Source organism: Dermacentor silvarum, chromosome 1, assembly GCF_013339745.2.
Source record: "Dermacentor silvarum isolate Dsil-2018 chromosome 1, BIME_Dsil_1.4, whole genome shotgun sequence".
Classification (NCBI taxonomy): domain Eukaryota; kingdom Metazoa; phylum Arthropoda; class Arachnida; order Ixodida; family Ixodidae; genus Dermacentor; species Dermacentor silvarum.
Window position 1 is genome coordinate 269,978,559 of NC_051154.1, and position 23,681 is coordinate 270,002,239.

The window sequence follows — 23,681 nt, forward strand, 5'->3', positions numbered from 1 at the left end:
ACGCACGTTCTCGTCTGTGGAAAACGTGTGCGACGGCGTGTCACGACCGACGATGCTGTTATAACAGCAATGTCTCGGCATTTCCTTTCGCCGCGACGAACGCCTCAATACGAAGTGACGACCGCGGGAAGGCGCATGTAAGACATTAATGTTTCAGACGGACCACGTGCCAGGATAGCCGGAAGGGTTTAAACAAACGCTGCAAGGAACCGACACCCCCGGAAACACTGCGGAGGCTGTGGCCGACTTTGGCCGCACGCGCGCGCGCGGGGCGGTATTATGACGTCAAATTTCAGCTTCTGCCGGCGGCCGCTTGGATGCAAGGTGCAACAATAAATTGCAAAAGAAAGAGGTTTGTTGTTCTTTTTTTGAAAGCAGCTTGTTGTATTCGTTATTTTGAACAGTTTGACTTTTGTTCCGACGCAAAAACCACCCACCAACTTTTGTGACCGCATCCCTTTAAACCTGCGGCTCACTTGCGTTTCCCTCATCCTTTTTCTGTGGCTGCATTGTCCAAGCACGGAGCCAGTTGTTTGCGTGTGCGGTGCATCGCGAAGAAGGCTGTGGAAGTGCCCTCTTGGACAATGAAAAGGTTGGCCGCAAGTTCCACCGTAACACTCGCGAACAAAAGAGAAAGAACTTGCAACGCAATGCGCACAGACTAATAACAACACAATACATGACGTCGCCAGCGGCAGTCGTGGCCGAGCGGTTAAGGCGATGGACTAGAAATCCATTGGGGTCTCCCCGCACAGGTTCGAATCCTGTCGACTGCGACTCTTTTATTCTTTTTTTTTTTCTTATGGAGAGTATATGCATTTTGTACATGTGGTACCTGTTTTGTTGTACGTCCAAAGCTGTTGCATCGCGACGGTATTCGACTGACGCATTGCAGACAGCAATGTTGAGAAAATGTGCGAGCATCCTAACGTGCCATTTACTAGATTTCGTCTTTATCCTGCATGGACACTTTGTTAAGTGATTTACAAAGGACCGTGCCATAAATTTTACCAGCTGTATTTCATATGCAAGGAATATCCATTGCGAAAACCTGAAAAACTTACGGCATCGTCGCCGCGCGCTGTGCGAGTTGGTCGCCGCCAATTTATTTATATCAGGCGCGGAAGGTGACTTCTGCCTTCTTTTGGAGAATGAGTAAAGCACACTCTGTGCGACAAAAAGCGCCAGTTTAAATGACATTGGACGGTTTCCGCATCTATTGGCACTGAAAGGTGACTCGCACTAGCACGGACTCGCACCAGCATAGCAGCGCGGAGTAAGGGATCACACGTCTCTGAGTAAAGGAGGGAGAAGGGAAGGCTCCCGCCTTGCTGCCGCGCTGATGGTCCCGCTTATTTCACTCTTTCCCTACCGTACCCATTGGGAATCGTTAACCTGCTATCGATAGCTTGAAGCACTGCTTTCGGTACCTTAGCTGGTACCTTTCGGTACCTCACTGTATTATTGTATTCAAAGCTGTTCGCATTTTTCCCGCCCAGCGGTAATTTTTGAACGCGCTCCGAAGTTTCGCGATCGTCAAAGCAGAAAGCTAAAATGGCCGCTTCGGGAGCTTCGCGCGCGCTTTGAAAGATCGTAGATGTCGTGATTCCGCGGCACTTTTTATCGATCTATCGAGCAGCAGTGGGTCTGAGGATGCTGACTTTTCGTCGGACTTTGACTCTTAGAGCGACGACCATGCAAACCAGCCCGGAACATCGGCGGCCGCAGCCCGGCACGCCTGTTCAATGAAGCATTTTGATGTCTTTCGGAGATAGTGCCTATTAGGCGGCAATTCATTTTGCATATCTCATAATTTTTTTTACATTTTTTAGTAGATACAAGCGCTTTACGCTGCAGAGGAGGAGAGCGCCATCTGTATGGTGTTCTGAAAATAACCTACCCGGGCGCGCCGCTGTATGAATCGTGGAAATGCTGGAAAATGGGCTTGTGTTTGAGGTTCCTCGTAACAGAATTATGTTTTCTCGTATTCAAATAACAATCCGACGCTATCATGCCTGTAGGTTGTGGTTGAGTCCTACTTTACCATTTTTCTGACAGATTTCACTGTGAGAAATTCAATTTTTGTTCACTAAGACCTTGCACATCGCGGAGGGCCTGCGCGGTCGGGGTGGTTCGGAATAATTTTCTTCTCCACTAACACCTTGCACCACGCGGAGGGCCTGCACGGTCGGGGTGGCTCGGGATGATTTTCGCCACCGACGACGCCGGCGCTTGGGCAGACACCGATTTCGCCTGCCTAATGCGTTTTGGACACGCGCGCGCATCGGGGCAATATCAAACAATTTATAAAATAATAATAAAAGGTGCTAGGGCCTACATATTTTAATATAAGACGACTTATATTGCCCCTGGAAAAAAGTCTTCCCAGCAATGCATTCCTGTTTAAAAGTCAGGGCGACTTTAAGGGGATTGGTGTAAGCTTCGTCTTTGTAAGCTGGCTTTCCCACGTTCTCTGTTGCAGTGAAGCCCACTGAAAGAAACATGCGATGCAAACGGGGGCCACTAATGGTATCGCGTTCCGCTCTTAGAAGCGAAGCTTAAGCGTTCACCAGTTTTTTTCTGCGACACGGGACCCTTAACGCTATCGCGCAAAAAATTTCAGGCTACCTTAATTTTCCCTTTAAGCGTTCCCTTTGAGCGCCATAAAAAGGCGTTTGGAAGTTTGGTAAACTTGCAAACATTTGATGGTGAGGCATGTAGTTCAAGAGGACCTGTTGTCATTATGGTGACAGTAGAGCGTCTTGTGTCTTAGCGTGGGCAGCTTGCAGACCAATAATCCCTCTTTTGTCCGTCTTCCTGAAAAGAGACATGACAAAGCCATGACACACATGCAAGCAAAAAATGATGAAACAAAAGTTAGTCCCATAAATGAAAAAATCACGGTTCTAGTTGAAATGTTCAGAAACATACCCTATGAGGATTCTGGCCCTTGATTTTACTTCCAGTGGTGACACGTTCGGTGTTCACTTGTACGTCCAGATAAATAGAGTCCAAAGGGATGAACAAATATAAGCAGTGCCGTGGATGCTGGAGTCGAAAGAAAAAAGAGCATCAATTACTATTGTGGGAGTGTGGGGTGAGTTTGTGAGTCATGTACGTGAAAGAACAGTGCGCAAAACGCTCCATGACAGCAAGACACACACACGCACACACACACGCACAACAACAACAACAACAACACTGTTTTGAGTGTGCATTTCTTTCAGTGGTGTCTTTGTGTGGGTGGTGCTTAGTCAAGCCTCGATTAGATGACAATTGTTTCTGCCAGATACTAGAAATAAACACATTAATTTTATTATGTCTCAAATGCAATTAATCTAACTGTATCACCGGAAGTACATTTGTCACTAATGTGCAGTGAAATTATCGCGGTGTACCATTTATGCAGAAACAGCCAAAACTTTAATATTTATGCTGTACTCATGTTAGCAGTTTTAGAAACTTGGCAAAATAGCAAGAGACTCGTTTGGATTGCTTTGGAAGGGCAATATCTTTACAATCATTATTATTTGCCACTTTTAATAATTTACTACAGGAATCTGTTTTATCCGCCTCGCACGTAAAAAATTCAAAGTTGAAAATGCGAAGCACTGATTTTTTACTCACCGGCACACACGCCCAGGGGCTGCAAGGTTAATCCACTTTCGTAGGTAGTCTTCAAGACGACTGTGCTCGGTTCCAGCGATGAATTCTCGCGCTGGCTACCACTTTTTTTTTCTCAAGCAACACGTCATTACGCGGTCAGACGCGGCAGATCAATAACGGCGGAAGCCGTGCATGCAGCCGTTTTGCCAGTAAAATGCTGCAGCCGATAAAACCGATAAAACGTCACCGTCTTTAAACACGTTCGCTTAGTAGCAGCTATCGAATGTTGGACGCATGAACTGGCTGAGATATTATTGATATCTAATTAAAACGAATCTGCGTGATGCTGTTCAAAGGAAACGATCACCCCGTTCGCAAATATTTGAATCGATAAACGGTATGGACTGCAATCGATACCAGTGGGCTGCTGCTTATTACGCGTCAATGAGGCCTCAAAACCTTTATTCAAGTAACGAAACACCGACTTTAATAACAAAAGTCCAATAAAAACAATAGACTGCTTATTTTGTAAAAACATTACATCGTAACTTTGTTTGTCAGTTATTATATGTGCACTAATAGATCAAATATTGAGCCGTGTTGAGCGCCCCGAGCAGAAAAAATACGAATTAAGGTATGCAACCAAATTACAGTAGCTCCACTTGCGCGGTTCATGCTGTAACACGCCGCGGTTGATTTTCGCCCTCTCTTGTCATTTGATAAACTCGAGAGTGTGCGGGGCCTGACTCAATCTTCCACGTGAAAGGACGAAAGCGAGAAGGCAGCGCGGGAGGGAGGGGATGCGGCTTCTGCTCTGCCAGCAACAGCGTACTTGTACTTTGCGCGGCTCCGGGCTGTCGCGCGCACCGTATTTTGAAAGCGATCTCCACACGGCTCTTCGCGCTCTGCTTTCGCCGCTCAGTTTCCGTTCAAGCGTTAGACCTTCGATAGACCTTCGCTCGCTGCTTACGCCGGGCATGCTCACGGAAGCGTTTTGACAGTGCTTGTCGGTGGTCATCGAGTGTGATCTATTCATGTTCACTTGTGCGCGCTGACATCAGGCTTGTTAATTGAGTTAGTAAGCGAATGTGTCCAAGTTTATGCAGCCGATAAAACTGGTATTCTCAGTCCGTATAGCTCTCTACTAATTTGCTATCGCAATTGATAGTTCACCTTTCGGGCAAAACTGCCACTTCATTTTACGTATCCTGCTTTTCCGTTCGTCAAATATTCACCAACACGCCGATGCCTTCACGCTGGTCGAACGCAACACCGCCGAGGTGGCCGTGTAAAGTGCAACGAAGCGTCGGCGTAAAAAACCTCGCCAGCAACATCCCGTGATAATGGATTGGCTTGCAATGTTGTCAGTTCAGAACATTTTGATGCCGTCGTCATGACCAGCATGTCATCACAGCAACCTATGTCTGTGATACATGCCTAACGTCAGGTGGCCAACACTAGGGGTGTGCGAATATTATAAACTTTCGAATAACGAATCGAATAGTGTCCTATTCGAGTCTTCGAATCAAATAGGCCATATTGCTGAATGCCAATATTTTTCGAACACTTTTCGAATATCTCAAAACGTCAAATGCGCTAAAATAAACATACAATTGGAGTAAAAGCACGGTAAATTTTCATCCCCGTGGGCCTAGTATAGACATAGAACATGAAAACTTTCGTATTGGAGCAGGCGACATCAGTTAGGTAGCCATACTTTACAGGCTGTACAGCAATCATTCGAATTCTCTGAACAGCACTTTGCCTCCGAAGAAACTACGTATTTGCTCCTAATGCTCCATTTGTGCTTTAAGAAACAACGCTTCTTGACGTATACTATGTAATGACAGAAACTGGCTAACTTTCAGAATACTTGGATGTGAAGTTTGTTTTATATTAAATTTTGATAACGGGAATTCATTATTCGCAAACTATTCGAAAAGTATTCGATACTCGATTCGATTCAATTCGCTTCTGGCACTATTCGATTCAGTCTCAAAAATCTCTCTTCGGACACCCCTAGTCAAAACCTAACCGCGCTGTCAATGGTCACTTTTGGGATACTTTTACTTTTGCTTGTCGTTACTTGCTGAGCGACGCCTGTTGTGATTCGGTTCTGGGGTTTGTGGTTCGGACTCAGGCGTCACACAGGGAAGTCGCATGCATACGCTACGGGTGAGCCTTAATCGTGGTAGCTGGTCTGCGCTGTACCGCGACGTCGCCTAAACTGACTAAGCTGACTCACACGATCGTCCGTATCTATCGCCGAGAGTTGCTTGTTCGTGAGGAGATGAGTTCGGGAGGTTGATGAAAACGAATGGGTTTATTTTACATATTTATAACTCGCAACTGGCTCCATGGATATGGGAGCACACTGCATGACATGATCACACTACATGTCTGAACACACACACGTCAGCACACACTACACTGCACCAAAGATCCGCTTTTTAAGCCCTCGCTTTCCCTAGGCCACTAGGCGAGGGAATTAAATTACTCAATGCCTGCCTATCATAAGGGTCGAAGTGTTCGCAGCCCTTCGCCCATGATCTCGCACAAACTTGCAAGACTGATGCGCAATCGCCTCCTCATACGATACAACCGATGCAATTGGGATTTTGATGTCGACGCTCTTCCCACGGAAGTCGTCGGATTCTGATGTCGACGCTCTTCCCACGGAAGTCGTCAACGTTGGCCGCTTGCATAAATTAGCGGGCTCTCCGAAAGGGTTAGCTTGTAGCCAGTTGAGAAACATGGCTTTGACGGCCGTTACACCGCCTCCACAGAATACGGTGGTTGCTGTCACCTCGAAGGGAGCTTCTTTGCGCGTCAGTAATCCCCGCCGGGCGCGGTCGTCATCTAGGCCAGCGTTGTTGTAGGGGTTGCTTCGTGGCAAGCACCAAAAGTATGACCATTGTCGTTTTGAGACGTACCACACCTCACTGGAGCGACGACATTTTTACGCGCGCTGGCCTAGCCACTCAGCGTGCGCTGTAATATAATCGAATGTGATCAATCCAGAATACGGTCTCTGGGGGCCTTTGCCACATTATTTTTCACAGCCCCAATATTGCTTTGGCACTTTGAACGTCATATACGAATCACTTGACAATTGCACTGGTTCGGAGTCATCGGCATCTGCCGTAAAAACCACGGGATTTTTTTTTCACTGGCACGAGCACCGAGTGACACGCTTGTTTCTTGCGCAGCAACTTCCGGTTAGGGACCGACTCCCCGTTTGTCACATAGGTGGGGCGAAATTAAAACTAAATCATAAAAACATTACCAGCCCTTCTCCTGTCGAGAAAAAGGGGTGTAAGCAAAGCTTGTCGTGTGTGTACCTGACCTACTTCTTTTCCTTCCCTGTCCTACTAGTTTTCCTTCCCTTTCGTACTACTTGTCCAGTCCTTTCCTTCTACTTTTCCTTCCCTTTCGTGCAACATTTCCTTCCGTTGCGTTGTACGGTTCTCTGCTCGTCGCTGTTGTCGTTTGCGTTCGAGGTATCGAGTTTGATCGGCGGCGTGGTTAGCAGCATTCACCCACCGTTGCCGCATGTGATTCTTCGAAATTTTATTGCTTCAAAATTAAATATGTCCGTCATTTCAGACAATGAATGTTGGCTCATAACCCCAACAGCAATGGCTCATACCCCTGTAAACGGTGCCTCCCCATTACAACGCCAGAAGAGAAGTGAACGCTGGAATGATGAGCGGCAACTGCGCCAACGTACTGGGGCAGACGATGACGAACGTGGAAGCAGTGGCACAAGCGCGTGCCGAGAACGATCACGAGCGCTACCCGAGGGGCGCCAACAAGCCAGCTACGAAAGAAGACGACGACGCTCGAGCCAATGCTGATGATGATACCGCGTACGCGTACAGCGACCCCGACACAAGTGAGCCTATAAAGCTTCGTTTAAAAATAAAAACAGGTAGATATTGATGGTTCGGCTTGTGGATGATGATAGATATGACATCACAGCACAGGTTTTGTACAGTAAAGAGCAAATTAGGTGTCAGGAATAATTAGAAAGTAAGGTGTAACTTCCGTACACCAAAGCAGATAATCGTACACTTTAGATACCCACCGCTTCAGTATAGGTTCCCGTGAAATTTCAAGACAGAAGTGACGTCATCAGTGACGTCACACTAAACACCAGGGGTACCCGCTTATTACTGATTAAAATTAAAAAATGTCGCAGTTTCGCCCGAAAGCCGAAGCATCCATTGCAATAGCAAATTAGTAGAGAGCTATTCGGAGTAGGGATAGTAGTTTTATCGGCTGCGTAAACTTGGACACATTCACTTACTAACTGAATTAACAAGCGTGGTGTCAGCGCGCACAAGCAAACATGAATAGATGACACTGAATAACCGCAGACAACGACTGTCAAAACGCTGGCAGCAAGCGCAGCCGCCGCAGCGGGCAAAGGTTCGTGCGGTCTATCGTTTCAACGGAAACTGAGCGGCGAATGCACAGCGCATACAAAGGTCAGAGCCGTGTGGAGATAAGAGATGGTGCGGGCGACCACCACAGCTGGGCAAAGTACGAGCGCCGTTGTTGGCGGAGTAGAAGCTGCGCTGCCTTCCCGCTTTCTTGCTTTCGCGTTGGATATTGAGTGGCAAGTTCACCTAGCACGCGGTTGCAAGATACGCCTTTGGTGCCGGAGCACAGCGTCGCCCCGCCTCCTTCCCTCCCATCCCCCCCCCAGGCCTTTCGTGCGACGGTCGCGTTTGCTTTCCGCCGTGCTTTCGCTCTCTGTGATAGCGCGCGTCCCCGGGCATACGGCGCGCGGCGACGATTTAAAAGCCCTTGAACTTTAAACGGAACCTCACGGCGACGGCAAAAATCCGGTTGAAGTGTGCATATAATTGCTATCGCAATAAATCAACGTAATTATAGCTACGCACGTACCACCTGACTCAGAGTGATCGCCTGCCTAACACAGCGGAAGGGTGACGTCACTCCCTCCTCTCTCGCTTCTCCGCTCCCAGCGCGCACCTGCTCCGTCACCCGCTCGTGCGCGCCAGCGCTCGTTACATGTCTCACGACAGCGGCGAGGGGCGCGTAAGGCGCCCTTCGTGCGCCCTCTGCTAGGGGACTACGCGTCGCGCCCTCCTTCGCTCCCTCGCCCGCTCCTCTGCGCGTGGCGGTTTCCCGCCAGTTCCTTAGCTCGCTCCTCTGAGTTCGGTTTGCCGCCCTACACCAGGGTACACCAATGCCGAGGTGCGAGTGCCACTAGCAGACACCTACGCCAAGGGTTAGGGCCGTTTCTCATTTTCTTTTAGTCCACACGGCTTTTTTAGAAATCGCCTCTAAAAGATAGCGGTGTGCCACCTTATCAGGTGCATTTCTTCAAGGGGCGGTAAGTACCAGCATGTTAAACCGTAATGTTCAGGTAGCTAATTAAAATACTACCTAAATACTTTTCTTAATTGTTCACATTATGGCTCGTAGTGAAGCTGCGAAATTAGATTAGATTTCGGAGTTTTACATGTCAATACCACAATCTGATTATGAGGCACGTCGTAGTGGGGGACTCCGGATTAATTTTGACCACCTGGTGCTTTAACGTGCCCCCAATGCACGGTACATGGGGGTTTTTGCATTTCGGCCCCATCAAAATGCGGTTGCCGCGACCAGGATTTGATCCCAAGACCGCGCCTGCTTAGCAGCGCAACGTCCTAACGACTAAGCGACCACGGCAGGAGCCGCTGCGAAATTGAAGCCGAGGAGTAGTAAAGTAATTTTCAGTTAGTATAAATCCTAAGACTAGCATCAATTTCGAGATATCCATCTCTGAAATCTGTCAGGAAATGCATAGGCGTTATAGTTAAGGTCGTACGTGTGTTAATTTTATTGCCAATACATTTGGCAGCATTTTTAAGGACCGATATCACGGTTACAATGGTTATTTCTTAAAGGGATACAGACACAAAATCTGAAAGTTTTAAGAAAATGGTGAAAATGAATCTCATGAGGCATTCATTTTCAGCATTCATGTGATTACACTGAAGAGAAGTAGTCACTTAGCTCATTTTTGGGCCGATGGCTTTATTTTTGGCGTTTTTGTGAGCGCGCACCTCACTGCCCGACCCGCGGGAGTTGGGAAGGCGTGACGTCACGACACCGTCGTCGGATAGACAGCCGGCCGGCCGCGGTCATTCGAAGCGCGCCGACGCCACCATCGCGAGCTTGGATTCGAGCTCTAGTGCCTCTATCAGCGATGAGTACACGTCTGAAGACGCAAACCATTCCCATTTGGCAACAAATATTACTGCTTACGGTTACGAGCCTTCCGCGTCAAGGGATGAAGAAGAGCAGGCGGCCGTGGAAGTGCCGGTCAGGTTTTCACGAACCGTAGTGCGAAGATTTCGCTCTGCACCAAACACTTGTGCAAGAATTGTTTGTCATTTCCTCTGCAAGCTTCAAGAGCCCACACAGGTGAGGCAGCTGCGGGGTAATTCAGCACTGCGTGGATGACTGAATAGTAGTAGTTTATGCCGTCGGCGTGAGCAACTGTTGTGAGGTATCAGTACCTCCGAGACTCTCACGTCCACTTCGCCAGCCGCCCGACAGATGGCAGCACCTGTCTGGCATTCTCCCCAGTTTCTCCGCTTTTATCCTATGGAGAAGTAGAGCTGCGTGTTTGTCTGTCGCGCGCGCTAGCCTTGTATTGTTTTACTATGCTTTGCCAACATTTTTAAGGACATCACTGTCTTCGTGCCCATCCTCGGGCATCTCGCGCCAGCCTCGCCCTCACACAGCTCAAGAAGGCTGCAAGTGAACGAAAACAGTACCGACATCTTTTCGCCTCCTCTTTTCAAACGCGCCGCTGATCATTTCTGCCTTGCGTTTTCCTGGCACCGCGTCAGGCTTTAGGCGTTGCCTTCTGAGCGGCATGCCGAGGCTTTTCAGCACAGCCGGGCTGGTCACATAATCATCGTCGACGAAGTGGTCCGCGCAAATGAAGTCATTTTTATAGGTCTCCAGGCTTGGCGTGATGGCTGACAGGCTGGTATCGAAAGTTTACGCACGTTCTCGTCTGTGGAAAACGTGTGCGACGGCGTGTCACGACCGACGATGCTGTTATAACAGCAATGTCTGGGCATTTCCTTCCGCCGCGACGAACGCGTCAATACCAAACGACGACCGCGGGAAGGCGCATGTAAGACGGTAATGTTTCAGACGGACCACGTGCGAGGATAGCCGAAAGGGTTTAAACAAACGCTGCAAGGGACCGACACCCCCGGAAACACTGCGGAGGCTGTGGCCGACTTTGGCCGCACACTGCTCGCGGTACGGTGTTATGACGTCAAATTTCAGCTTCTGCCGGCGGCCGCTTGGATGCAAGGTGCAACAATAAATCGCAAATGAAAGAGGTTTATTGTTCTTTTTTTGAAAGCAGCTTGTTGTATTCGTTATTTTGAACAGCTTAACTTTTGCTCCGACGCAAAAACCACCCGCCAACTTTTGTGACCGTATCCCTTTAAACCTGCGGCTCACTTGCGTTTCCCTCATCCTTTTTCTGTGGCTGCATTGTCCAAGCACGGAGCCAGTTGTCTGCCTGAGCGCTGCATCGCGAAGAAGGCTGTGGAAGTGCCCTCTTGGACAATGAAAAGGTTGGTCGCATGTTCCACCGTAACACTCGCGAACAAAAGAGAAAGAACTTGCAACGCAATGCGCACAGACTAATGACAACACAATACAGGAAGTCACCAGCGGCAGTCGTGGCCGAGCGGTTAAGGCGATGGACTAGAAATCCATTGGGGTCTCCCCGCACAGGTTGGAATCCTGTCGACTGCGACTTTTTTATTCTTTTTTTTTCTTATGGCGAGTATATGCATTTTGTACATGTGGTACCTGTTTTTGTTGTACGTCCAAAGCTGTTGCATCGCGACGGTATTCGACCGACGCATTGCAGACAGCAATGTTGAGAAAATGTGCGAGCATCCTAACGTGCCATTTACTAGATTTCGTCTTTATCCTGCATGGACACTTTGTTAAGTGATTTCAAAAGGACCGTGCCATAAATTTTACCAGCAGTATTTCATATGCAAGGAATATGCATTGCGAAAACCTGAAAAACTTAGGCCATCGTCGCCGCGTGCTGTGCGAGTTGGTCGCCGCCAATTTATTTATATCAGGCGCTGAAGGTGACTTCTGCCTTCTTTTGGAGAGTGAGTAACGGACACTCTGTGCGACAAAAAGCGCCAGTTTAAATGACACTGGACGGTTTCCGCATCTATTGACACTGAAAGGTGACTCGAACTAGCACGGACTCGCACCAGCATAGCAGCGCAGAGTAAGGGATCACACGTCTCTGCATAAAGGAGGGAGAAGGGAAGGCTCCCGCCTTGCTGCCGCGCTGATGGCCCCACTTATTTCACTCTTCCCCTACCGCACCCATTGGGAATCGTTAACCCGCTATCGATAGTTTGAAGCGCTGCTTTCGGTACCTTAGGCGGTACCTTTCGGTACCTCACTATATTATTGTATTGAAAGCAGTTCGCATTTTTCCCGCCCAGCGGTAATTTTTGAACGCGCTCCGCAGTTTCGCGATCGTCAAAGCAGAAAGCTAAAATGACCGCTTGGGCAGCTTCGCGCGCGCTTCGAAAGATCATAGATATCGTGATTCCGCTGCGTCTGCGGAAGTTTTTATCGATCGATCGAGCAGCAGTGGGTCTGAGGATGCTGACTTTTCGTCGGACTTTGACTCTTAGAGCAACGACCATGCAAACCAGCCCGGAACATCGGCGGCCGCAGCCCGGCACGCCTGTTCAATGAAGCATTTTGATGTCTTTCGGAGATAGTGCCTATTAGGCGGCAATTCATTTTGCATATCTCATAATTTTTTTTCCTTTTTTTTTCTTAGTAGATACAAGCGCTTTACGCTGCAGAGGAGGAGAGCGCCATCTGTATGGTGTTCTGCAAATAACCTACCCGGGCGCGCCGCTGTATGAATCGTAGAAATGCTGGAAAATGGGCTTGTGTTTGAGGTTCCTCGTAACAGAATTATGTTTTTCTCGTATTCAAATAACAATCCGACGCTATCATGCCTGTAGGTTGTGGTTGAGTCCTACTTTACCATTTTTCTGACAGATTTCACTGTGAGAAATTCAATTTTTGTTCTCTAACACCTTGCACCTCGCGGAGGGCCTGCGCGGTCGGGGTGGTTCGGAATAATTTTCTTCTCCACTAACACCTTGCACGTGCACACGCGGAGGGCCTGCACGGTCGGGGTGGCTCGGGATGATTTTCGCCACCGGCGACGCCGGCGCTTGCGCACACACCGATTTCGCCTCCCTAATGCGTTTTGGACACGCGCGCGCATCGGGGCTATATCAAACAATTTATAAAATAATAGTAAAAGATGCTAGGGCCTACACATTTTAATATAAGACGACTGATATTGCCCCTGGAGAAAAGTCTTCCCAGCAATGCATTCCTGTTTAAAAGTCAGGGCGACTTTAAGGGGATTGGTATAAGCTTCGTCTTTGTAAGCTGGCTTTCCCACGTTCTCTGTTGCAGTGAAGCCCACTGAAAGAAATATGCGATGCAAACGGGGGCCAATAATGGTATCGCGTTCCGCTCTTAGAAGCGAAGCTTAAGCGCTCGCCAGTTTTTTCTGCGACAGGGGACCCTTAACGCTATCGCGCAAAAAATTTCAGGCTACCTTAATGTTCCCTTTAAGTGTTCCCTTTAAGCGCCATAAAAAGTAGTTTTTGAATCTACTTTGAATTGGCGCCTTTGCGATTTACCCGAAACTATATAACACTGCTCCATAAGTTGTAAAGATGAAATATTATTTTGGGATGTGCTTCAAATGACTCTTAAGACAGACTTCATTTTCAATCAGCACACCATCCGATACTTGAGTGCGCCCCATGGTTCGTGCAATTTGATATGTTTTTCCTAAATGGACTACATAGCTTATATAATACCCGTATGTTAGACCGAAACGCTGAACTCATTGTTTCTTCGAAATTTCAGTATGCTCAGATGAGTGGTCACTTGAAGGACATGTTTGACTTGACAGAGTTTCAACCTGACTGGCACCACCTTTTGATAAACTGGTTGCGTTGCCACTTTTTAGAGTTCAAAACTACTTGGGGTTTTTGTGTGTTACATTGTGTGCACAGCGCGATTCATAGACCCTTTCTAGGCCGTGAATGCAAGATATGTTGGCTAGTGTTTGCAGGTTTCTCGCGTATCGTACGTTTCTCGCATATACATGATGCAATAAATACCATGTATGAAAAACTTTACAGCCTTTCCACTATGTGAACAAGGAAGACCAGCGAGGCTGTACTTATTGATAACTATATTAAGTTATATATGGTTAATTGCTATATTGATTGAATAAAGACACATACACATAGCTTCGTTGTTATGGTTTTTTTTCTCGTTACTTTGTCGCCATGATAACCATTGCTTTGTGGTCACTGTGCTATACTGCAATTAGTTGCCGATGCTTTTGTGCCCACTCCCGCTTCTGTTCGCGAAGGCGATCCTCACGGGCACCCTGTTGTTCTTCATCGGTCACACAGCGGCTATCCGACGTTACGGATCCTTCGGACGACACGCGTTCGGCTATAGCGGCTTCCCAACGCCTTCGCGCCCATACACGCTGTTGCTCAAGCCGGCGCTCTTTCCATGCATGTTCCAAGGTCCATCTAAATAGGTCGCGAAGCTTGGAACGAAAAGCGTGCTAGAACCTATCACCAGAGATATCAGTTAGTGGTGCACGATTGAAGCACGACTAGGTGAGCGGGGGACAAACACTGAAACCAGGAAACCTAGGTGAAAAAAAATGTTTGAACATTTTTAATCAGAATACTGTCATACGAGTAAATATTCCATTTCAAATAGTTTTGCTGTCCTAGAATAACAAATTTTAATATTACTTCTATTTCGCAGTTTATTAGTTTGTACTTGGTGACCCCTACCAAGAAGTGATTCTGGCGCAAGACTTGACAAGACTGTGCAAACCAGCTATTCTGTCGTGCGGAATGGCGTTGCTCACTTGGACGCGGCGGTTTCATCCAAGCTTTTTTTTTTCCTTGCCTGCGTGTTCAAAGTGTGGCGTGCGCTTCACTTCAAATCTTGCGTGACACATAGCTTTCATTGGAGAAAGGTGCGAGTGCAGGTTTTTGATATCGTGCAAGTTCACGCTGCGGAATCCGACGCGCTGTGTCTTGTCGTGACGATAAATGCGGAAGGCTCCGCGAAGAAACGTCGCGCTATGTTCGTTCACTCTCCGTAACACAGGCTCTGAGTGTCCTACGGGAAGCAAAATTAGTAAGTCAAATGTGTTCTAAATGATAATGTGGGGCAATGTTGTCTTATTTGATAACTGTTGGATATGAATGCATGGTGTCGCACGGAATCGTGATTGATTCTGTGAAAAGGTTTCACATATGTTGCTATACATTACGACTGTGTGCTGGCCATAGTACTTTTCATCCATTGAAACAAGTTTTGCTAGGTCAATTATATTGGTTGCATTATTCTGGATGAATAAAATGAAGTTTTCTTGTATCCTCTGCGGCACTGTCATTTATTTCCATCCTGTTCGCTCACCTTCCTTAAGAACCTACTGGAGCAATTGCCGTCAATAACAACCTAATTGTGATCACATTAAGACGTACGCCACTTATATAGTTTATTGACACGCTGGCGCTTCAGCTGAGGCGAGTCGCAAGCTCGCCTCAGCCTCAAAGGAAAAATAGCTGCTGGCGTAGCGGTTGAAATGCCGGAAGCTGTAGAAATTCAAACATTCGCGCCAAGCAGCATAAGATCTTGACGTCACTGCCCTTTCCGGTTGTGACCTGTGCGGGGTCGAAACGTTCGGCTTTGGTTTGAAGCCCGACCACGTCCCAAGAGGCGATTTCGCCGGCGGCCCATCATTGGAGCTGGTTGCCACGTTGTCCTTGTCCCCGGCCTTGTCACGGGGGCGCTTGAAGGTGGCACCGAGACTAGCAGCCCGGTCACCGTCGTTAGCGGCCTCGCCCTGTTGCATTGCTGCATCTTCATCGTCTCGTTCGTCTTTACTTGCGCCTTCCTTTGCAGGGACAGCTTCAATGGCGACCCGCGCCGGCGCAGTCATTTGCTCTGTAGTTTCAATTCCTTTGGCGTCAACGCCCTCCGGTACCGTCCCGGCCCTTGTCGCTGGGTGCACAAGGTCTCCGGCTCCCTTAGCAGCGTATTCGGTCTCGACCACGTCCATGACGTGTTCTGCTGCCTCTTCACTCGCGGCTGGGCTGTTCGCGGTAGCGCAGGTCATGACGCAGTCGGCGTCAATGTGCCCGTAAAGTTGGCACCGGGAGTAGCGTGGCGCCCTACACTCCAGCCGGACGGGCCCAGTGCCTTGGCAGCGGAGGCACTGCATCGGCCGACCGGGTACCACCACCAAGGCCAACTCTCCGGCAACACGTATCTGGTGAGGAATATCTTCCACTTTCAGGCCGCTATTCAGCTTGAGAGCAGTCCTCGTGATGAAACATTTGTCTGCAACACCTTGGACACGCCACTTCTCTCGACTCACCTTTTCCACCTTGCCGAAGGCCGCCAATGCAGTCCGTAAGTCTTCCTCGGCCACACCGTGCAGCAGCCAGTGAAGCGTGAGCTTCAGCTGCTGGTCCTGAGGGTCGACGATGACACATCGCCGCCCCTTCACCTGAAGTTCCTTCAAGGCCAGCAGGCGCTTTCTTGCTGCTGCGTCGCTGAGGGTCACCACCCACACATGGTTAACTTGGTTGGCCCCAAGACACACAATTTCCGGCAGCAACTCGTAGGCGTAAGGGCATCCCTAAAATCTTCGACCTTGTAAGGCCTCGCTCGTATATAACCAGGCAGAAACACAGTGTTATTCACTATTCGTTCTTTTGGCAGTTGAGGCAAAATAAACTGGTATTCCATTTCTTCGTCGTTGCTGTACCTGTTTCCACGGCCAAAAGTGACCGCTGTCACCGCCCCACTAGAGGCCATGATTCTACGATCCGATCAGCGCGGCTGCCGGAAGCAGAATGACTCGGCCACGACTGCAGCTGCTAACTGCATTCGTGCGCTCAGTAGTCACTACTCGGGAAATATTCAATTGCAAGTTTCCCTTCCTTATTTCCTTCAGCGCATTGTGGTCGGGCATGTGATCACCCTTTAATATTACGCGACCAATACGTAGAACGTGTGGTAACTAAATAGGCTACACTTCCTTCTTCTACAAGATGCACATGATCCCATGCAGGCTTGCAAAAAACAGTTATGCACGCAGTCAACAGGATTTGAACCTGTGCGGGGAGACCCCATGGTTTTCTAGTCCATCGCCTTAACCACTCAGCCACGACTGCTTTTTTTTCTTTATTGCCGGTCTTAGGCCTACATGGAGATATATAACTTCACAGAGAATCACAAAACAGAATCGCAATCACAATCACAATATTAGTTAAAAACGCTCGCTCAACTTGTGTGGACGCGTATACGCTAAAATTGTCTCATCGTCAAAAATAATTCCACCCGTGGCAACCATGCTGGGATAAATTCTAGCAACTTTTGTTCTTCCACAAAGTCCCTTATGCTTTCTTTAAATTACTGGCGAGCCGCTCTTCCATCGAGATCAGCGTGCCTTACTGCCATTCTGCATTTCCAAATGCTATGCAGGGCAATGAGCATTATCATATCGAATGGGGTGCCGTCATAACTTTCTATTGGCAAGTTGTGAATGCCATACGCATCGAGGGGGAATTCTTTTTTGGTTGTGCGCTGGATCACATCCCAAAGGAAAACAGCATCCCAACAATCCAGAAATACATGCTAAATTGTCTCCTCCTATCTGCATATTATACAATGGGTGCTCCAGGGAACAAAAAAACCCCTTTCAGCCATCCATGATTTAACAGTGAGCGTTCCTGTGTGGAACATAAAAAAGAAAGTTTAACACCTGACGGTATTAGCATCGCCTTAACGCGCTTTAGAACATTGTACCCATGGCCTGCACCGTAAAGGGACCGTTATCCCAGGCAGCACAACAGCACTGGGCCAAGCATGGTCCAATGCTCGCAGAAATTGGTACGAACTTTGGCCCAATCCTGGCATCATGGCAAAGTGCAACCCGATCCAAGGTTCACCCACTGTTCGAGCCAAGATTGGCCTAACAGTTTGCCATTGTAGAATCCAATGTAGTTCGAGCATAGAGCCAGTGTTCAGCCATTTTGTATTTCAAGAATCCAGTGCTCAACCATTCTGTATCCAACGCGTTTCCAGCATATCCAGTGCTCAGCCATTTTCTATCCAACGCGTTTCCAGCATATCCAGTGCTCAGCCATGTTCTATCCAACGCGTTTCCAGCATATCCCAGTGCTCAACCATTCTGTATCCAACGCGTTTCCAGCATATCCAGTGCTCAGCCATTTTCTATCCAACGCGTTTCCAGCATATCCAGTGCTCAGCCATTTTCTATCCAGTGTGTTGGAAGCATAGCCTGTACTCAGCCATTTTGTTGCTTGTATGCTGGCTTACCGCCTATAAAATTAGTAGCTAAGAAAACGTGATGTAAAAAAGTGCAGGAAGGAAACACACAAAGCATAAACGAAAATATAATTTATTTGGCCTATTTTAGGCAATGCCTCAATCGATGCAAAGAGGGGCAGGGGGAGCAGCAGGAGCAAGGGCAGGAGGAGGGGCAGGAGGAGCGGCAGGAGCAGGAGCAGGGGCAGGAGGAGCGGCAGGAGTAGGGGCAGGAGGAGCGGCAGGAGCAGGGGCTGCAGCAGGGGAAGGAGCATGGGCAGCCGGACAGGAGGGGCCAACGGTGGACTGGCCAGGGCCCTGAGGCCAAGGGTGGGGCAGGGAGAGGGCAGCAGTGGGCAGGCAATGATCCCTGCCCCGAAGGGAGGGATCATCGGGCTGCTCTGCTGCTAACGTTTCTGCAAAACGCCTCTTCCTGCCACCACCCCTGTCCACAGACCCTGGCAACCACCTCTTAATGAAGCCCTGAGCTTCTGTCAGGTCGGCCCCCCCTTTTGCACAGATGACATCTGCACACAAACATACAAAGACCACAATTAGTACATTCAACATGCACGCACAATAGAGCAGGCAAACACATTCAACAAAAGAAAACCTTAACATAGTCTTTACACACAGTTCATCTGACAGAATTTGCAACCGCAGCCAACCATATTGAATCGAGGTTCACAGCATGCTCAGCAACGAAATGCAGAATACGCAAAGTAATGCTGTGGGGAATCAAATACTGCTATCGCCTTCTCCGCCATGAAAATTCTTGATCCATTTACAGTATCTTCATCCCTGTTGCCTTCGTTGACATTCCTGTTTTTCCACCCTAACATAGCTGTTAACATCATCAGTGATGATCACACCATGTCTTTACCAACCGAGACATATTCATCAACTATCTCACCCGCTGATGCTAAACGTGTAAGCTGCCTGATGTGATGCAATTCATCGGCATGCTCGTCAAGCAATTCACCTACACTGCCATTGGCGCTAGTGCAGAGCACACCTTCGCAACGCCTTCAAGGGCAGTGGTGGCCGAGTATGTGGCTTTCATGGTAAAAAATGAAATCAGCCAACAGGGACACCTAAATTTCTTCGATGTAGAAGTTAACAATTTATATGAAAGACAGGATTTTGGCAAGCCATTTCGCTGTAGAGGAGTTCAGCTGTATACACAATACTTGCAAATGCAAAAGGATGACTAAGGAGGCCTTACCTGTGACTATCTGGCATAACTTCAGATTTACGAAAGCCCTCTTCCCCTTCCTGTCATGAAGGCTGTAGAGCACTTGGACGGGGTGTGCCATTACAGCCTTCATGGCATTCGATGCCACCTCGCGCAGCGACTTCCCTCCAATTTGCAGGAGGTGCTTGCGCTGCAAAAGACAAAAATGTGGTAATGAGCATGGTACGTGACAACGTTTTCAAGTTGAAAAATCTACCCAATACTACTAGAATATAATTTATTGCCAAGAGAAGTGAATTTTTAGCCAAGTGCAAAGCAAGACTTTTTTTGCTGCAAGAGGTTTGTGACGCAATGCTCTTTAATTGTAAATGTGCTCCACAACACCTGGAACGGTGTTGTGGAAGAAACACAAACACGAAGTGCATCAGATCTTGTATGTTCTGTGCATTTCATGTTTGTTTTTCGTAACCCTTAGCACTGTAACTGTGTTTCATAGTAACTACCTCTCCAAGCTTTCACCATCATTAAAATTAATGTAAGTGCACCAATTCTACTTGTATGCAAATTGCCAATGCATAATTAAGAGATGTGACATTAGACTGCAGAAAAGTCGGATCTACACACGTGTGGCACAAAACAGCTTAAAGGTATACCGACACGATATTTTCAGACCTTCACATTTTGTGTTAAAGGGACTGACAACCAGTTTTTAAAGACCTAGTTTTGTGGTAACCAAAAGCTAGCCCTCAGCAGTGTTTACACCTGCAGCTTCGCAAACTGTGAAAGCAGCCCATCATTCTGCTTTTACAGGATGAGGGGAACTGCAGTTACCTGCTCACATTTTGGCCTTTTCAACCACTTTTGAAAATATCAAGTTGGTAAAATAAGTTTGCATTGTCATACAGACCTTCTTACATTTGTACAGCGTTTTTCCCCTAAGTACACGCCTACATCATGGCTGTCTGGCGCCCGTTATCATTCTGTCGATAGACTTACCAAGCCAACTCATCAAAAACAAAGGCTGTGCGCCACTTTCCTGCTCACTACAAATGAAGGCTTATCAGCATATTGTAAGTTAAAAAAATAACAGAAAAATGTGGACTGCGTTTCAATAACAATACCATGAACCTTGAACCATGAACACTAATAGAAAGCCACATGATAGGCCTCTTATTCATGGTAAATAAAACTAGATTAAAATGAGATAAATACAGTATATACAGAAGATCATTGCACCCATTTTCCTGTACTGTGTCCCACTTGTTTGCACTGCTATTTATCATTCACGATGTATCTACAACTTGTCCAACAAAAAGAATTTACTTGACAAAAAGAATTGACTTTCTGAACAACTGTCGGCAAGTGAAGAGTTTGCTGTAATTGCTTCCAAACATAATATGACGCATGCGTGCATTAACGATGTCCTCGATTTCTGCCGGCGAAGAGGCATCTCCGACCTTCCAAAAGATGCTAGGGCAGTTTTGAAAACTGAGCGCAAAGCACAGGTGGAGCAAAATGGGTCATTCGTGCACTTTGGTCTTGCAGAAGGAATTCATCAAGTGTTGCAGCCGGGGCAAGTAGTTCCAAGTGAACTGAAGCTACAGGGCAACATTGACGGAGTCCCTCTTTACAAAAGTAGCCAGCTCGCCTTTTGGCCCATTTTGTGCCGCATAACAAATGTGGAGGCATCACCGCCATTTGTTGTCAGTGTGTACTGTGGTGCAGGGAAGCCGCCATGTCTGCAGGATTATCTAGAGCCATTTTTGCAAGAGGTCTCCGACCTAATCTCTGAGGGGATAAGCATAGGAGATGTTCATGTTCGGGTGAGCATTGGAGCCATAGTTTGCGATGCTCCTGCAAGGAGCTATGTCAAATGTATTGTTGGCCACACTGGCTATTATGCGTGCGAGCGATGCAACCAAAAAGGGCAGCACCTTGAGAACAGGGTGACATTTCCCAGACTTCATGCAGCTGCACGGACGAATGCATCATTTCGATCTCAAGAGAACAAGCATCACCATTCTGGTGTTTCACCATTCCTTTCCCTTGACGTCGACATGATTGTATTCTTCCCATCTGAATACATGCATCTCGTTTGCCTGGGAGTCATGCGACGACTTTTAAGGAATTGGGTATGCCAAGGCCACAGTAACAGACTGAGCAGACTGTATCGCAATCAACTGAATGAAAGCCTGCGAGAGGCATCCAAGGCCTTTCCAACATGTTTCCAGCGGAAACCAAGGGGTACAGAAGAGCTTGATCGGTGGAAGGCGACAGAGTTTCGGACATTCCTCCTTTATGTGGGGCCTGTTGTCCTAAAGCCTCTTCTGCCTGCTTCTCAGTACAAGCATTTTGTAATGTTTCATGTGGCGGTCAGAATTTTAGCATCGCCTCAGCACTACCGTGAGTACAATGTTTTTGCCAAAGATTTGCTAAGGTATTTTGTTCAGGAGCTTAGTGAGCTATACGGGAAAAAACAGCTCGTGTACAATGTACACTCACTAATTCATCTTGCTGACCAGTGCCTAGACCATGGCCCTTTAGATGAGTTTAGTGCATTCCCTTTCGAAAGCTACCTTCGACGAATTAAAAAGTTGCTGCGATCTTCCAACAAGCCACTTTCGCAGCTAAGTAGGAGAATTTCTTAACTGAGGCACTCATCCAGGAACCAAGTCAAGCAGAAACTGTAACATGTGAAGCCTGGAGACTGCTTCCTGATTGACAGTACTCCTGTGGTGGTTCTGGAGATAATGGCAGACCACTTCAAGGGTGGGATTTTGCCAAATGCCAGGGACTTTTTCAAACTGCCACTGAAGTCGTCTCAGTTGAATATCTGGCGCAGCAATACGTTGAGTAACGAAAGAAAGGTCTGGCATCTTGATGACCTTCGCAACACCGCTCGGTGCCTGAGGCTAAACTACAAGCAAGGGCATGTTGTTATTCCTCTTTTGCACTTTTACTGAAGCTGTCAGTGGCCGTTGGGCTTGTAGTGACCCAAACTGCCTTAGTCAGCCGTCCAACTGCCACATAGCATGCCGTTCAAACACTTACGGCAAGCATGCTGATAGCTGTACAACCAGTACACATTGCATGTCAATTCTCCAAGGTGCTACACCAGCTGTCATTCACGCTTCTGCTGTGTTTTCACCGCATCAGGCTCACACTGCCATGCCTCTTCAGAAGTCACTGCTCACACTGGGGCGCATCACAACCTCCATGACTTAGTTACCGAGTGGCGCAGCAGAGCGTCTGAGCCATCCAGTTCCCCTGCATCACGGATACCACCTGAGCCTGCACCTAGCTTTCTGAAACTTCAGTTGTGCCTTTGATATCTCCACTTTCTACGTGTTGAAGTGCACTTCATCTGGAACAAGTTGCAGCACGGAAGACTAAACGGCCCTCTTCAGGGCCACCCAAACTATTTGACTGGCAGGGACGTGGTAACTCCCATCTCTGCCTTCGTACACTCTCTAGAAAATTAGCATGTGGTTACGTTTGTGTGTGTTTGAATAAAATATCATTGAATATCTTGGTAAGTGCTTCTGAAAGAAAAATTATACAGAACAGTTCTTTTCGAGAATAGACAGAAGGAAAGAGCAAGAGAGTAAACAAACCATCTATTTAGTAATCACAAATAATGCCACTATGGATGAAGGGAAACAAAAACAAAAAAAAAACTTGGCAACATGAACAAGAAACCAGAGGGTTCCACATTTTCTGTGATCATGACTAACAGACCAAAATGACAAATGTAAAGTCATTGTTGCACTTCATTCCACAAGCAGTGAGTGTCTGTTAAGCTATGCTGTAGACAGGTTCTGCGTTCCAGTGATAAGTGCCCTGTTTGTGCTAGCTTAATATGTTCTCAAAACTGACGGGGATTAATTTCTGTAATTGGCATGTTTTAAATAGAGCTGCTTTGTTTTAGAAATGAAACCAGCATAAAATTCAGGAGGACAGAAACAAAAGAAGTGACAGAACAAGAGTTAGACTTGGAGATTTTAGTTTATCTTCACAATGCCCAACATGGCATTTTTGGCACACAAGAGTTCGGTAGCTCAAAAGGCTGATATAAGTGTGGGAAAGTTCATGAAATTCACACTAGTGTCTTCGACACACTGAACCTAAGTTTAAATTGTAGGTAGCTCAGATAGTCAAGTTATAAACAATTACAAAGTTATACTTTTTTTTCAGGCGGGGGGAGGATACAAATGTACTTTCCAGGCGACAAAGTTGCAGTTGTTTTTTAATCTTTATTATTATTATTATTATTATTATTATTATTATTATTATTATTATTATTATTATTATTATTATTATTATTATTATTATATGCGTCGGTCGTCTGGAATGGCTCATCTAGATCCAACAGTGA

The 23,681-nt window shown here is 47.3% G+C and overlaps 3 non-coding genes and 1 pseudogene across 3 annotated transcripts; 3 read left to right on the plus strand and 1 right to left on the minus strand.

Moving 5' to 3' along the window:
- The first annotated feature begins 694 nt into the window (after positions 1-694).
- On the plus strand, positions 695-776 carry Trnas-aga (transfer RNA serine (anticodon AGA)). The gene has a single exon. It is a non-coding gene; the product is annotated as a tRNA-Ser (tRNA).
- Positions 777-11,330: 10,554 nt separating this feature from the next.
- Trnas-aga (transfer RNA serine (anticodon AGA)) lies at positions 11,331-11,412 on the plus strand. Its single transcript has one exon. It is a non-coding gene; the product is annotated as a tRNA-Ser (tRNA).
- Positions 11,413-16,874: 5,462 nt separating this feature from the next.
- On the minus strand, positions 16,875-16,955 carry Trnas-aga (transfer RNA serine (anticodon AGA)). The gene has a single exon. It is a non-coding gene; the product is annotated as a tRNA-Ser (tRNA).
- A 3,931-nt stretch (positions 16,956-20,886) lies between these two features.
- On the plus strand, positions 20,887-22,389 carry LOC125942162 (uncharacterized; annotated as a pseudogene).
- Positions 22,390-23,681: the final 1,292 nt, after the last annotated feature.